Genomic DNA, 14,614 nt, shown 5'->3' on the forward strand with positions numbered 1-14,614 from the left:
TCCGCGTCGCCTTTGCTGGCCCGGCAATGGTGGTCGGTAGTGCGCCTAGAAAACACTACACATTTATTAGCCGTCATATACACCTCCCCCTATTGATCAGTAGCAAGGTTGAAAAATGAGTTAATAGTATACTAACATACATCACTAGTACAAATCAGGTAGTAGTAGAGTAGACCTTAATAGTTATATATGGTCATTCTAGCCTTTGCTTAGTTAGCCCGAGCCATGCAACCATTTTACCTTTGTGTCTTTTATTTTTGCACATGTGACGTTACCTTGCAGCTTTTTGTATAAGACACCTTTGAGCCCACATGACACTGCTACTGTCTACGCGCTGCGTACAAGCGGTCAACAAAAACATTAACAAGCCACTTTTTTATGAAGTACTGGTGTACTGTTAGTCCATATTGCTTATCCATAAATGCTACACTTTTTGGCACGGCTGAGAAATGCTTCACGTTGTAATATACTAACGCGCACCATTACATTTTTCGCATTACAGACGGAAGATTCCCTTCTAAGAACCAGAGCTATGCAGAGCTTATGAATGATGCAACAATTACCAGTACTAGGTTCTTCTAAGGTGAGGGGTCCCTTCACTCAGATCTTCATTTATAAATTTATATAAACTAAATTCCTAGGGGATGGTGGTGCTGCCTTCCACCACTGTTCAGTTATCATGATTTAATTCCCAACTGTAAGTAAGTGTACCAATGTTTATTGTTTTAATGTTATTGATTTTCCGGTTGGTGCTGCATTTTATAATAGAACAATGTACAGAGCTTCTCCATTCAAAATAAACATTTTGAACTTACATAGACTTGGTGGTATTTGGTGTGGACTAACTTACACGAGTGAGCACATTAAAGTAAGGGTGTGCATGTGCATTGCTTCCACGACTGAGAGGTTGGGTGTGTTATGTTCTGGGTTGTCTACTTGTTGGGTATCTTGGGGGGAGGGTCCGGAGACCTAATAGTTATGACAAGACTGTAATATAGTCGAGCAGGGGATTGGGGGGGGTTCTGAATTTCTGATTGAGGTGTGTGAGGAAGGTCCAACCTACCATCACCAACATCCTATTTTCTTGTGCAAAGGTCTGTATGTGCAAGATCCCTACAACAGTAGTAGTATGTCCTATAGGCTACCATATCAAAATAGTAATAAATCTGGTTGGGCATTTGTTGCTGTGAATTGTCAAAGCCTCACGATTAACAAAGACTCAAGATCAATAAGACTTAAAGTAGTACAAGAGGACGACCCAAAGGACTGGACTCAATGGCTAGAGCTACTGGTGAATCTGAGTTTTATTACAACCTTTCACATAAAGAGTGGCACTGGCCAACTGGGCAAGCTTAGCTACTACAGTACAGACAGACTGGTAGTAGTAGTAGTTCTGAGAGTCATCCTAGCAGAGGCAGGGATAACAAGATTTTTGAAACCGTACAGATCGAAGGATAATTGTTAGTAAAAAATAGCATTGGGAAACTGAAACAATAGTTAGTGAAAAATATGGTGCAGTAAAAGTTATGAATAAGAAATATTATTAAAAACAAGAAGACTTACTGGGGCCAGCAGAGGAGCCCTCATTGGTGTCCTCCTGGTGGTGGTGTTCGGACTGTTGTCCCGCCGACTGCCCACTCCCTGTCTGTCTGCCCCTGGGTGCTGATGAACAGGAAAGATATAAGAAAGAGACAAACATTGATGGATGGTGTCAAACAAATACAATATTTTTAAAGCACGGTCAAAAAACACTTATGTAAACAACAATTGCAATAACTAAATTGACCGATCTCATCTGGTCAACAAGTAGTATCAGGGGATTCGCGGATCGACTACTTAAGTTACTATTTATCAACAGTAATCCAGTCTTCCATTCTGATTCCAGAATACTAAGCTACAACTAAGCCTAAGTATGACGTACCACCCGACCTAGCCCACTTATTCCAGGCATGCCAATTGTACATTAAGTATGCATTTCCACTTCTTTTATTCCTCAACAATGCATTTGGTCAAATGGAGGACACATGACTACAGTTTTTGTATACACCAAATTTTGGGCTCATTGATTGATGCTGATGTTCTGCTAGTGCTAAGCCAATTACCACCACTCATTGAACAAACTAGAAAAGGTTCTAATAAAGACTGCCGTACTAGCAGCACGTCACGTAACTGAGGGGACATCACGCATAACACTAACAAATTAGAAACTCATAAAAAGTACCTAAACCTAAGAATCAATCCGCCCCTATCTCTTATTGACAGGACAAAGTAAGGAGTGGACTAGAGTCACTGTAGCATTACGTAACTTAATTTCTCTAAAATAAACTCTTGCAGAATCACGCTAAGCGAGCGCAAACGCAAAGTTGCAAACAAGTAAGATTAGTAGTAGCGCAGAAGAGCACCTGTGTCATAATCACAGAAGACTTTTAAATGTAATTAACCTGGAATGTAAACAGCAACATTCTAACTGGTTGGAAGAAAAAAAAGATATTCGCAATATATAACACAGAGCAGAAGAACAGACACAAAGTAGTAATAATTAAATAGTTACTCACCAAGCCCCGGCGACCTCCACTCCTAGCAGGTCCAGCAGGTCCTGCTCACGGTCCAGGATGTCGGACCACCGGAGCGTCAGCTGCGCCTGGGGACTGGTGCACCTTCCCCCACCGCTGCCGACGCTCCCAGAGGCCGTACCCGGACCCAGGCCTGCCACCTGCTGCCAGGGTTGAGGGGAGGTGGCGCTGCACAAAGAAAATGAGTGCAGCCAACTCCACCTCCCCAAATAAGGCCCGTGCCTGCACCCCTTGTGGGCGCCGCCTTCCGCAAGGAAGGCGGACGTGGCTCTGGCTGCGACAACCAGCCCTACCCTTTGACATGGTTCTGGGACGGGGCGGGAAAGAAAAGGTAATAAAATTAAAGAAGTAAAGGAAATAAATAGCAGGCAATAGAAAGAGAGAAATAGTAGCTAAAAAACAAAAAAAAAGTAGACAAAAACAAAAAATATAGAAGCAGGAAAATACTTAGAGAAATAATATTAAAAAAAGTGGCTTTAAACAAAGGATTGAAAAGATGTAGGGAGATTTCAAAATCAGGCCCCAGAACTATGCAATAGAGTGAAAAACAAGATGGCCGCGCCCATTGCGACCACGTGCGCAAGTTTGCGCGATATTTTTTTCCCCGAGCAAGCAAAAAGCAACGCGATCAAGTAAAAGCGGTCGCGAACAGGAAATATCTACCACGAACGGGCGCAAACGGGCACGAACATGCATTGCGTGACCCAGAACAGGAAGTAAGCATCGCGAGAGGGCAGGACAAGTGAAAACAAGACGGCCGCGCCCATGAGCAACCGCATGGGTAAGTTGGCGAGCCGCGATCACGCAAAAAATACCGCAAACAGGCGGGAAAAAACTTCCGTGTCTTTGCGATATTTCCGGCGTGTTTGCTGAGATTTTCAGCATTTTCTCGATAGTTTGCGAAAGTTAATTTTGCAAATTCCGCCCACCCCTACTCTAAATCCAGTGTTGGGATCAAACAGGGTCTGTCTTCAATTTGTATGTTGATATCCACTAGAATGTCTTCAACATTGTCTATGAAGAGATGAGCATTAATGGCCTAAAACACTGCACTACCTTTTGTGTCTGAGCACTACCCACACCTGACAGCATCTTCTGAGCTTTAATTTTACCTTTTGCAACTCCTGGCCTTTATTGCTGGATAACCTAACCAAACCGAGCCTCACCATACCTTTGGGAGCTTGTGAAGCCCTCTAAAGCCTTGCCTCTGCTTATATTGCTAATTTCCCCCATCAGAATCAGGTTTGTAGTTCACATACTTTTTCCTGTAGCAATATCATTCAATCTGAGACCCAGAAGTCATTGCTCACTGTTTTGTCTCCATCCTAACATGCTAGGGAGAGGTAAAATAAATTGCAGATCTGATTAGTGGAGGCAAGCCTTGATTGATCACACTGTAGGAAATTGATCATTAATGTGCTCCCACAAGGCACTACTATTTTTATTTCTTAGTTAGTCACTGATGCAGCTTCACTGATAGAATGACCCTCTGTTTGACTAGTCCCCAGGAGTACTTGACGTTTTGTCTTCCTGTGTGCTGCATTTCCTGAACGTTACCTTTCTTTGCTGGAAATGTATGTGCTTGGAGCACCACAATTTAGCAATTCACCCACTTCCTGAACTAGGACTTCAGCAGTGAACCCCTGTTTCCTGAACCAGCGTTGCTAATGAGTGTGTTATTAATCTGACTCTAACCTTGCAAGCCCACTCCTGTAGGTTTATTCCTGGAACCTCACTCCATAATTTCAGTCCTGCCAGGTAAACATAATTTTGTGATAAAGACACAATGTGCAGGTAAACTCTCCTCTGTGAAGGGTACTTCTAGCATAAACTTGGTTCTCATCAGATCATGTAAAATTAATAGAAACGTATAAAAACATAAGAAGCAAGCGAATTTAAGAAGCATCTTCAACTGCAAAGAAGCTACTATTTGTAGGCAACACTGAAAAAATAGACACATATCACATGATAGACACAGAATAAAAAAGACCCACAGTAGCTCTATCTGGTTCTTAACACATGGCTTGAAGTATAAGAAATAACTTTCCTCATTTTATAGAAGAAAGCCTTTGCTATCCATGTCTAGAGCACAGCCAGCGACATAGCCAACAAACTGTTTAAGTCAATGTCTAGATAAAAGGTAATCATATAGGTTGATAACGTCTTCCTGCTAATTCATGAGGCAAGACGATAAACAAAAATACTTGATGAGAACAGAATGCCTGCATCTGCTTCTTATATACTTGTATTGCACCATGCAGCATGTCTTTAGGCAATATGCAGTTACTCCAGGGAATCTTTTCACTCAATAACACACACATGCTGTTGGATTGTTAACAAATGATGGCAGCGAGTAGATAATTGCCAAAAAACTCAAACTTGTGGGTTTTTTCAATGTTTTCATTATGTTTATGTTCTAGAAACTACAGCACACTTCATACTATGTTACCATGTGCTGTGTCTTCTGTTTGTAGTCCCAGCGCACTTCCTTTATTACAGAAGAGGCAGCAGAGGCTTGCAGTGCCCCTTGTGTAGTAACTATAGCCGGGGACCCCATTCTCCCCCTGTGCTATGGCATTGGGGTATTGTCTTACTGGTATAGGAGCATACATCCCTGCAAATGATGAAACCCTTTTGTTTTTGCACTTACTGTGAGAAAGTGCCATCTTTCTTGCATGGTATGCCCCCACTTTTTGCTGAATTGTTGATGTACTTTGACTGAGTGTGCCCTGGGCTCCAGCCAATCAGGTGCCCAGGGCCTGTGTTCCTTCCCTAAAACTGCATTGAAGCCTAAACCCAATTGGTATCTCTGGCCACATGTCAGCCCATGGTAAATGGTACCATAGGTACCCAGGGCACTGTGATCAGAGAAGGCCCCAAAGGGCTGCAGCACTTATTATGCCACCCTTAGGGGTCCTGTACCCTGACATACACACACACTGCCTTTGCAGGTTGAGTGTCTTGGTGGAGAACAAAACAGAGAGTCGACATGGCACACATCCCTGTGTGCAATGCCCACAAACACACTGCCCTGGCATACCTCAGTCACCCCTCTAGCTGGGTGCACTATGCCAGCAGTGAGGGTACAGGTGCATGAGCCCTGTACCCCTACAGTACCCAGGTCCACTCCTGGGCACTGTAAGTGCAGTGCTGCCATTAAGAGTATATGGTGCTGGGAGGTCGTCATCACGAACTCCACAGCACCATGATGGCTGCACTGAAGACTGAGAAGTTTGGTATCAAACTTCTCAGCACATTAAACCCACACTGATGCCAGTGTGGGATTTAATGTAAGATGCACAACAGAGGGCATCTTAGAAATGCCCCCTGAACCTAACCAACAACCAGCATCCTGAATGAGAGGCTGCCTAGGCTGCTAACCAGCAGACATGTTGCTGGCCCCCTGGGTAGAGAGCCATCCGCTCTCATGGGTCTGCAACAATGCACATCCTGGGCGAGGTGCTAGGTCTCCTCCCCCAGGATGGGCAGGGGAAGCTTCAAAGGCATGCCGACTTTGTGAGCTTCCCCAGGCCACTTGCTGTACTCAGCAACTGGCCCCCACCGGTTCTGACCCCCACTCTGGCGGGAAGATCGGCGGGAACACCTAAGTGAGGAAAGGGGGTGTGCCAGCCTCTGCCAACCCCACCCCTCAGGTGGGGGAGGCGAGGTGAAGCACAACTTGGGGCTCTCTCCATCTTGAGGATGGGGAGCCCTACCCAATCAGGACTAGGCTCCTGCCCCCCTCCCACTGGAGAGTGGCAGGTTAGGGGGTGTACCCACCCCAGGGAAGGGACCCATTGGTCCCTGCCCTTTACCTACCTGTAATGCCCCTAAATTTTGTATTTAGGGGCACCCTGAACCTTCCTTCCTCAGATCCTGATTCCGAAACAAGAAAGAAGAACAAGAAGAAAGAAGACCTGCCGTGCATCTGCTAACAAGAGGACGACACCAACTGACTTTGCCCCAGCCCTACAGGCCTGTCGACCCTCGAACCTGCTCTTGCTAAATCCTGGTGCCTCCAGTGGTCAGCAACCTCCAAAACCCCGGAGGACCTGACTGCCTGGATCATCTACAAAGACTGGGACTCCAACGAGCAGTGGTTCTGCTCAAAGCAAGCAACAAACCCTGGTGCCAGCCAGGAACCGCGAATCCAGCACACTCTGCACCCGCCAAGCCCGGCCTGTGCCTGAGTGAACAAAGGCCACGAAGACGTCCCACCGGCGACTGTGACCAAGAATCCAGCACCCAAGGACCTTCCTCGACGCTCCTGACAATGCCTGCAGCCTCAGAACCAGGGACCCCTCCAACTGCGACCAGCAGAGGGAAAGATTTCCCGACACGAAAAGACACCCCTGCACCTGGCGCCCTGCGCCCCCCTGTGCCCAGCTCCTGGGTGCCTACCTAACGTACAGCTTCCCAACTTACCTCTCAAAGTGGTGGTCGCACCTGAAGAATCTCCGTACCCGAACTTGCAGCCTTTGTTCATCTTGCAGCTTCCCCATTGAAATACATTGATCGCCCAACAGCTCAAAAGCACCCTGCACACAGCTGCCCGAGTGCCCCTGGAAGAGCAACACCTATCCTATTTTCCTTCCCCACTTGCCCTGTGTGAGTGACCAGGAGCCCAGCTCCCACAGACGCGTGGCCTGCCTGCCAACCAAGGGCCCCCTAACCGCCATAGGCTAACATTGGGCCTAACTCTCTGCCAGTGCGCCTCTGCCAGAGTATTAAGCAAAATTAAAGTCGCGTTGGCCATCCCTGGACACGTGTTTCGAGGTTACTACCTCTCGTCAGCAGGGAATAGGCATGTGTGTAGGGTTGCTGCTGATGCTTACTTCATGGACCATAATGCTTTGGGGTAACACGCTGATAGGACGAGCAGTGTGCGACCAATTGGATTTGTGTTAATATTCAGACTCTCTGGAGCCGGTGGGGCTGACGAGCTCATGGTTACGCACCTGAATGCCACGAGCGGTACTGGACCTGAGAACAATTTTTGGCAGCCTACGCAGCAACCCTACACACATGCCTATTCCCTGCTGACGAGAAGTAATAACCTCGAAACACGTGTACAGGGATGGCCAACGCAACTTTAATTTTGCTTAATACTCTGGCAGAGGCACACTCGCTGATGCTTACTTCATGGACCATAATGCTTTGGGGTAACACGCTGATAGGACGAGCAGTGTGCGACCAATTGGATTTGTGTTAATATTCAGGCTCTCTTGAGCCGGTGGGGCTGACGAGCTCATGGTTACGCACCTGAATGCCACGAGCGGTACTGGACCTGAGAACAATTTTTGGCAGCCTACGCAGCAACCTACACACATGCCTCTTCCCTGCTGACGAGAGGTAATAACCTCGAAACACGTGTCCAGGGATGGCCAACGCATCTTTAATTTTGCTTAATACTCTGGCAGAGGCGCACTCGCTGATGCTTACTTCATGGACCATAATGCTTTGGGGTAACACGCTGATAGGACGAGGAGTGTGCGAACAATTGGATTTGTGTTAATATTCAGGCTCTCTTGAGCCGGTGGGGCTGACGAGCTCATGGTTACGCACCTGAATGCCACGAGCGGTACTGGACCTGAGAACAATTTTTGGCGGCCTACGCAGCAACCCTACACACATGCCTATTCCCTGCTGACGAGAGGTAATAACCTTGAAACACGTGTCCAGGGATGGCCAACGCCACTTTAATTTTGCTTAATACTCTGGCAGAGGCGCACTCGCTGATGCTTACTTCATGGACCATAATGCTTTGGGGTAACACGCTGATAGGATGAGCAGTGTGCGACCAATTGGATTTGTGTTAATATTCAGGCTCTCTTGAGCCGGTGGGGCTGATGAGCTCATGGTTACGCACCTGAATGCCATGAGCGCTACTGGACCTGAGAACAATTTTTGGCAGCCTATGCAGCAACCCTACACACATGCCTATTCCCTGCTGACGAGAGGTAATAACCTCGAAACACGTGTCCAGGGATGGCCAACGTGACTTTAATTTTGCTTAATACTCTGGCAGAGGTGCACTCGCTGATGCTTACTTCATGGACCATAATGCTTTGGGGTAACACGCTGATAGGTCGAGGAGTGTGCGACCAATTGGATTTGTGTTAATATGCAGGCTCTCTTGAGCCGGTGGGGCTGACGAGCTCATGGTTACGCACCTGAATGCCACGAGCGGTACTGAACCTGAGAAAATTTTTTGGCAGCCTACGCAGCAATCCTACACACATGCCTATTCCCTGCTGACGAGAGGTAATAACCTCGAAACACGTGTCCAGGGATGGCCAACGCGACTTTAATTTTGCTTAATACTCTGGCAGAGGCGCACTCGCTGATGCTTACTTCATGGACCATAATGCTTTGGGGTAACACGCTGATAGGACGAGCAGTGTGCGACCAATTGGATTTGTGTTAATATTCAGGCTCTCTTGAGCCGGTGGGGCTGATTAGCTCATGGTTACGCACCTGAATGCCACGAGCGGTACTGGACCTGAAAACAATTTATGGCAGCCTACGCAGCAACCCTACACACATGCCTTTTCCCTGCTGGCGAGAGGTAATAACCTCGAAACACGTGTCCAGGGATGGCCAACGCGACTTTAATTTTGCTTAATACTCTGGCAGAGGCGCACTCGCTGATGCTTACTTCATGAACCATAATGCTTTGGGGTAAAACGCTGATAGGACGAGCAGTGTGCGACCAATTGGATTTGTGTTAATATTCAGGCTCTCTTGAGCCGGTGGGGCTGACGAGCTCATGGTTACGCACCTGAATGCCACGAGCGGTACTGGACCTGAGAACAATTTTTGGCAGCCTACGCAGCAACCCTACACACATGCCCATTCCCTGCTGACGAGAGGTAATAACCTCGAAACACGTGTTCAGGGATTGCCAACGTGACTTTAATTTTGCTTAATACTCTGGCAAAGGCGCACTCGCTGATGCTTACTTCATGGACCATAATGCTTTGGGGTAATACGCTGATAGGACGAGCAGTGTGCGACCAATTGGATTTGTGTTAATATTCAGGCTCTCTTGAGCCGGTGGGGCTGACGAGCTCATGGTTACGCACCTGAATGCCAGGAGCGGTGCTGGACCTGAGAACAATTTTTGGCAGCCTAAGCAGCAACCCTACACACATGCCTATTCCCTGCTGACGAGAGGTAATAACCTCGAAACACGCGTCCAGGGATGGCCAACGCGACTTTAATTTTGCTTAATACTCTGGCAGAGGCGCACTCGCTCATGCTTACTTCATGGACCATAAAGCTTTGGGGTAACACGCTGATAGGACGAGCAGTGTGCGACCAATTGGATTTGTGTTAATATTCAGGCTCTCTTGAGCCGGTGGGGCTGACGAGCTCATGGTTACGCCCCTGAATGCCACGAGTGGTACTCTACCTGAGAGAATTTTTGGCAGCCTACGCAGCAACCCTACACACATGCCTATTCCCTGCTGAAGAGAGGTAATAACCTCGAAACACGTGTCCAGGGATGGCCAACGCGAGTTTAATTTTGCTTAATACTCTGGCAGAGGCGCACTTGCTGATGCTTACTTCATGGACCATAATGCTTTGGGGTAACACGCTGATAGGACGAACAGTGTGCGACCAATTGGATTTGTGTTAATATTCAGGCTCTCTTGAGCCGGTGGAGCTGACGAGCTCATGGTTACGCACCTGAATGCCACGAGCGGTACTGGACCTGAGAACAAGTTTTTGCCAGCCTACGCAGCAACCCTACACACATGCCTATTCCCTGCTGACGAGAGGTAATAACCTCGAAACACGTGTCCAGGGATGGCCAACGCGACTTTAATTTTGCTTAATACTCTGGCAGAGGCGCACTCGCTGATGCTTACTTCATGGACCATAATGCTTTGGGGTAACACGCTGATAGGACGAGCAGTGTGCGACCAATTGGATTTGTGTTAATATTCAGGCTCTCTTGAGCCGGTGGGGCTGACGAGCTCATGGTTACGCACTTGAATGCCACGAGCGGTACTGGACCTGAGAACAATTTTTGGCAGCCTACGCAGCAACCCTACACACATGCCTAGTCACTGCTGACGAGAGGTAATAACCTCGAAACACGTGTCCAGGGAGAGCCAACGCGACTTTAATTTTGTTTAATACTCTGGCAGAGGCGTACTCGCTGATGCTTACCTCATGGACCATAATGCTTTGGGGTAACACGCTGATAGGACGAGCAGTGTGCGACCAATTGGGTTTGTGTTAATTTTCAGGCTCTCTTGAGCCGGTGGGGCTGACGAGCTCATGGTTACGCACCTGAATGCCACGAGCGGTATTGGACCTGAGAACAATTTTTGGCAGCCTACGCAGCAACCCTACACACATGCCTATTCCCTGCTGACGAGAGGTAATAACCTCGAAACACGTGTCCAGGGATGGCCAACGCGACTTTAATTTTGCTTAATACTCTGGCAGAGGTGCACTCGCTGATGCTTACTTCATGGACCATAATGCTTTGGGGTAACACGCTGATAGGACGAGCAGTGTGTGACCAATTGGGTTTGTGTTAATTTTCAGGCTCTCTTGAGCCGGTGGGGCTGACGAGCTCATGGTTACGCACCTGAATGCCACGAGTGGTATTGGACCTGAGAACAATTTTTGGCAGCCTACGCAGCAACACTACACACATGCCTATTCCCTGCTGACGAGAGGTAATAACCTCGAAACACGTGTCCAGGGATGGCCAACGCGACTTTAATTTTGCTTAATACTCTGGCAGAGGCGCCCTCGCTGATGCTTACTTCATGGACCATAATGCTTTGGGGTAACACGCTGATAGGACGAGCAGTGTGCGACCAATTGGATTTGTCTTACTTTGGTGCAGTATATACAGAGACACTTTCTTACACTTACAACATATTAATAAGGTGGGAATAGGGACGAAAAATCTTTTAGGAAGTGCACTACCTATGCACCCCATGGGAACTGACTCACTGTTAGTGTATAGAATAGGTGCCCACCCAGGGAGAAAGGAAATTATACACGGCTAACACATGTGGGGATGGGAGGTCCCTGCCTCACTCTATTGGCAGCAATTTGAATCAAGTTTTGGCAATATGATGCATGTTCCCAATCTACACTATAATATGGCTCTGTTGTAATCTATGCCTGGTATTCCGCATGTTGTACTTTCTTTTACATAGTTGGTATCTTGCCCTGCCTCCCTAGTTACCTTGTTGCTCTGCCATACCTACCCTCCTTCTCCCTCACCCTTGGTACGTCCCTACCTTAGAGTGTTAGAGTGAAGCTCACCTTAGAATGTTGGTGTGCCTCAGTTGTCAGCTGGTGCCTGAGGATCTGGTCTGAATAAACGACTTCTCTTCATCTTCCTGTGTCAGGAGTTCATTCTAACAGGCTCCTATATGCATTGTTAGTTATGACAATAGGTGATGGAAGTAGGGTGCGGGTGGGGTGATACAGGACGCTGAAAATAATTGTCTGAGGTTCTGAATGTGAATGAGGAATAAGGATGCATTATCATGTCTCATTTCCTGTAAATAACTGTACAATATGTTCAAAATATATCAGCAGTTGGGGGAAGCACAAATTAAGCATTTGTTTGTATTTCTGAAGTGTGATGGCAACACAGATTTTAATGGTATCAAAACAAATCAAGACACTTTACTAGGTGATGAGCAAATGATTAAAATGAATACCAGCTAACACACATTTGTTGTGCCCCATACAGTTCTATCAGTACAACTGCATGTCTCTACAACTTTAGTGGGCATTTCAATAGAACATGTGCTGCCTGTAAATGACAGAGTGCTACCACACCATGCTTTAGTGATATATTTATGACAGTGTGCTCTAAAATGCACCACCAGCAACATGCCACACTGTTAAACCTGGCATCCTTGGCGTGGTTTCCCCCTAACCGTTTGCCTTCAGACCTCCTGTTTAGCTTGTGGAAACTAGCAGAGATTGCTGTTAGCATGAGCTGAAGCCATTTTGTTTGTGGCATCCATTTTAGTTAGCCATGTGTTTGCCATGTGCTTCCCCGTCTTCACTGTTGCCTGCTTCTCTATTACACTTGAATCATCATCTATAGTTAACTCCTTCAGCACTGAGCCTGAGCACTGCGCATGCTAAGAAAGGCCTGTAGCTGCTAGAATGCACCTGTTACAAACTTAACTGTCAAGCTATTTTAAGTGTTGTCCGCAATAATGTAGCTCCTCCCACTCAGTTGACTAAGTGATTCTCATGTATCCTTATATGTGAATAGCTATTTGTGTTGTACACTTGGGCCTCTTTTTGAACCTCCATGCTTACACTGCAACTATCACAGTATGTAAGCACCATGGTTTCTGTACTCCATGTGCTGCCTCATACATTGCCTGAGGGTTATGTATCAATGTAGTTCCACTCATGAGGTTTAATAAACTATTTCTTTAATATGACAGCTTCCGTGCCAATCTCTATTTTGTCAGTCTAAAGGACTAGTGCGCAAAGAAGGGCGAACTCCTGCACCGGTGAACCTCTGAAAGGCTCACCCCACAAATTGGGGCCCGTCACGTGGGGCTCATCGGCGACTCGGATGCCTGACAGAGTGGTCTCGATGGAGGTTTGGAATCACGCTGAGGACGTACGCTGCATGAGGAGACCCTTGTCTTTGCAGATTGAAGTGCTTTTCCGATTTTCCCGATTTGACCCTCCAGGTGGGGCCGGTCTCCGACTGAGATCCCTTTTGGCTTTTGTCTTACAGTGACCATTAGGTCGATTCAGAGCTTGGCAGTTGGAGGCTGGAGACTTTTGTTTGGTAAGGTCGTTAGATGCGACACTTCTTGGTTTGTTTGGCCAAGATTTTGGTTTAGTTTGGGTAAATATATAAATTGCAATTTATATAGGCAGGCAATGAGGAGATTTTTCTCTAATTTGTGAATTCTTGAACGGTACTATATTTGCGATAAGTACTATTTTGTTACAATACTATATTTATTATAATATTTTTGGCATGCCTGTTTCAAGCACGCTTCGAAGGATGTGTTGCTTTCTTGGAGGTACCAATTTGGATTTAGAACAAAATCAGCCGGCTCCCCCTGAGGGCACACCAAATAGGTATATGTAAATTAAAAACGGTATTTCTTCCATAATGTATAGTGCACTATGGAATAAATATTCTAGAAAGGATCCTGATTTACGATGGCCAATACATGGGTCATTTGATATTAGAAAAATTCAGTATGTGGAACAATGTGTGTTTAAGTGCAAAAGTAGACAAGATATGTTTGACTGTGTACGAATGTGGGAGAAAGAAGCACATGAGAGAGTGAGGAAAGAACAAGCACTAGCAGAAAAATAACAGCGCAAAAATATTTATGCGAAAGTGCTGGAGATGAAAAATAAAGAAATGAAGGAACTAAAAGAGAAAGAGGATAGGGAGCATTGTTGACAGGTAAATGGCCAATACCCTGTCCGGCGCCCCCTTTCTCCTCAACTTAATCAACCCCAGGATGATTACATTTTATTAGATCGATCTCCACCTCCATATACTTTTCCCTCTGCTCCCGAGGATGATTCTGATGATGACAAATCTCCCTCAGGTCAGAAAGGGACAGAATTGGACACTAAACGACAGACTCGCTCCTTTTTGACTGCTGACCGTGCGGCCACTCTCAGATCTGCTGCTCGTAAAGCAGCTCGTAGTGACACTTCTGCTCAGGACATTATAGCAGAGCAGTTATATTTTGTAGAGTCATTTACTGGAGAAGTAATTGCAAATTTCAGGAAACATTCCAAAGAATTAGAGCCTGTTGATATAAAAACTGATCATAAACAATTGAGTGACGGTCTTTTTCTCCCTTCCCAGGTGGCTGATTTAATTAGACGTGTGGTTAAACTATGAACTGATGCGTTCCGTTTGCGAGTGGAGAAAAAGGCAGCTGCTACGCCTGAACAAACAGTTCACACCCCGTGTCACAGGAGGCAGACCCAGAGACAGATAAGGATAATGTGGTTCATTGGAAACCAATGTGTGAAGCTGCGCCTTTGTATGT

The sequence above is a fragment of the Triturus cristatus genome, chromosome 5_2 (assembly GCF_964204655.1).
Source record: "Triturus cristatus chromosome 5_2, aTriCri1.1, whole genome shotgun sequence".
NCBI classification, from domain to species: Eukaryota; Metazoa; Chordata; class Amphibia; order Caudata; family Salamandridae; genus Triturus; species Triturus cristatus.